This window comes from Scylla paramamosain, chromosome 11 (genome assembly GCF_035594125.1).
Source record: "Scylla paramamosain isolate STU-SP2022 chromosome 11, ASM3559412v1, whole genome shotgun sequence".
In the NCBI taxonomy this organism is placed as follows: domain Eukaryota; kingdom Metazoa; phylum Arthropoda; class Malacostraca; order Decapoda; family Portunidae; genus Scylla; species Scylla paramamosain.
In genome coordinates this window covers 22,065,484-22,068,503 of record NC_087161.1, presented here as the reverse complement: position 1 = coordinate 22,068,503, position 3,020 = coordinate 22,065,484, and the positions used below count along the sequence as shown (strand labels likewise).

The 3,020-nt window shown below is 40.8% G+C and overlaps 1 non-coding gene across 1 annotated transcript; it reads right to left on the bottom strand.

Annotated features, from left to right (window-relative positions):
• Positions 1-343: 343 nt before the first annotated feature.
• Trnak-uuu (transfer RNA lysine (anticodon UUU)) lies at positions 344-416 on the bottom strand. The gene has a single exon. It is a non-coding gene; the product is annotated as a tRNA-Lys (tRNA).
• Between the last annotated feature and the right edge of the window lie 2,604 nt (positions 417-3,020).

Below are 3,020 nucleotides of genomic sequence, written 5' to 3'. Positions count from 1 at the left end.
GAAGTGCTATCACTAAACTAAAGACCCAGAGAAAACAAGGATAGATTAATTTGCTGGTAATACATTGGTGATTAGATAGGAAACCAGTAACCACCTCCACGTTGCCTCCCCCACCTCACTGTGATTTATGTTTTTTTTTTTTTTTTTCCATTTTTAATCACCTGGTCTCCTGACAGTCTAGTAACCAAACCTGACATTTGATAGATTCTTAGATCAGAGGAGTGAAGATTAAAGAAAATGGTTAAATACAATGGAAGTGAGTGGTGTGTTACTTGACTACTGACTGGCCATGACGGTGCGAAAGAACCGTCGGGGAAAAAAAGGAGGAAAAAAAGAAAACTCACGCCCGAACAGGGACTCGAACCCTGGACCCTTAGGTTAAAAGCCTAATGCTCTACCGACTGAGCTATCCGGGCTGATTGAGTAAGAGAATGAGAGAGAGAGAGAGGAAATGTGCAACAATGACACTTCCAGTATATTTTCACTATTGTGAGGAAACTGGCTCCATGCAACACAGTGATGCATGATATAATTTCCTGCAATATGTGGGCGATGGGTGGGCGTAGTGGCGGTGGTAGGGGTGGTGGGGGTGATGGGGATAATAATGTTTGATACTCACGAGACGCTCATATAAAGCCACCATGTATTGCACGCGTCTGACAATCCTAATTTCCGAAAGCGAACTCACATGTGAAAAAATATTGTTGCTGATGATAAGAGCAATAAAACTGACGGTAGTAATAATAATAATAATAATAACAATAATAATTATCATCATAACAACAACACTAACAATAATAATATTTTTCATTCACATACGTCGTGTTTTTTTTATTTCTTCATCGATGATAATGGTGGGAATGAAAATACTGATAATGCTAATAATAATAATAATAATAATAATAATAATAATAATAATAATAATAATAATAATAATAATAATATATATAATGATAGCAACAACAGCTACGACAGCAACGATGAAATCACAACATAAACCAGAAAAATAATGCTTGGAATAATAGCTCAAATTCATATACACTTTAACACCACCACTCCACATCACCTTATATAGTTTAATAATGAAGGACCTTATTTTTTCCCCCACAATCTTATCACCGACTATCGCTATTTACACAACGAGACGAAGAGGATGAGGAGGAAGAGGAGGAGGAAGAGGAGAAAGAGGGGGAGCAGGGGGAAATAAGCTTCCTGCATCATTGTCTTCTTTCCAAACAAGCAAAGTAAACACACGCACTGGAAACAGCTCACACGAAAAACAAGAGGAGAAGGAGACAGAAAAAAAAATGAAGAAAAAGAAGAGAAACCATGATAGTGAGGGTAGAGGAAGAAGCAGCAGCAACAATGGTACAGATAGTGATGATGGTGGTGCGAGTGATATTGTCGACGAAATTCACCCCAATGAGGACGCAAGGAGCATTAAATCTACGAGCCAATCATAACACCACGTAAGGTAGTCAGCCATTGATCACGGTGACGACGATAAGCGATTTGGTGTTACATAATCTTTACGACCATCTTGACTGGTAATGAGCGGCTCGCCTCTGCGTCCCCCGGGTTGAGGTCGAGATTCCAGTATCCGGGGAGGGACAGGTGTGCCGGAGGTGTGTGTGTGTGGGATGCAGGTGTTTGATGCTGCAGGTGTACTTGTGTGTTTGTGTGTTTGTGTGAGTGTATGCGTGAGGGAGAGGGAGATTGTGTGTGTGTGTGTGTGTGTGTGTGTGTGAGAGAGAGAGAGAGAGAGAGAGAGAGAGAGAGAGAGAGAGAGAGAGAGAGAGAGAGAGAGAGAGAGAGAGAGAGGATGCTGGTCTAGTTTTATGTGAATCATGACTCAACTCTTACTGTTTTTTTTTATGATAAGTCTGTGATTGTATTTATTTTGTATGTTTTTGTCCTTGGCCTCATTAAAGTGTTGCATGTACTGTGTTTATTTGTGGCGCCGTGAACGGCAACACTCGCCTTGATGTAGTGACTAACTTTGTGATGCATTAAATGTTTACTGTTGTTTTGTTGAGGGAAATAGCAGACTTATTATTATTGTTGCTGTTACTAAGTTACTGCTACTGCTGCTGCTGCTACTGCTGCCACTACTACTACTACTACTACTACTACTACTACTACTACTACTACTAATAATAATAATAATAATAATAATAATATCTCTCTCTCTCTCTCTCTCTCTCTCTCTCTCTCTCTCTCTCTCTCTCTCTCTCTCTCTCTCTCTCTCTCTCTCTCTCTCTCTCTCTCTCTCTCTCTCTCTCTCTCTCTCTCTCTCTCTCTCTCCTTACCGTATAACTCTTGTTCATTAACTACCTCACTATTTCTCCTCCTATCTTTATCTCCCTATTCGTTATCTACACCTTCCATCTTCCTCTTCCTTCTCTCTTTCCCTTACATATTCATGTTACCTAAGATCTTTTTTTTCTCCCTTCCTATCCAATGTTTTCTTATGTTACTGTTGTTCTTCCTTCATTTCCTTTACTTTTGTCTTCCTCAATCCCAGAATTTATCCTTTCCTACTTAACATTATCTCAGTTTTCTTCTCTTCATTCCTTATCCTAGTCTTTCTTTTCCCAGTGTTTGACTTTTATTTTTATCAATTTCTTCTCTCATGCTCACACTAAAATTTGCTGCTTGCGTTCTTCTCTTCTTCATTCAGCTAACATTTTCTTCAGCTTCTCTTCTATTAGACAGAACGTAGCTGGTGTCTGAGTGATTGCTGCCTCCCTTGCTGCCTTCCACTGCAATCCTCCTTTCATATATCCTACCCCCGTCCTGGTGCGGTGTAGTCAGTCTGTCGGTGCAAAATAGACATGTCAAAGCTCACGCTCTTACTTAGCTTCCTTTCAAGATTCGCTGATGTGCACCCCCGATGACGTCTTGTGTTGGGTTGGTGTGTGTGTGTCAGAGGTTAATTGGCACCGAGCTTGTGAGGAGATGCCCTGTTACCTGTGCTTTGCCTCCCCCACCTGTGCCTCTCCTGTTCCTGCCTTTCTCCT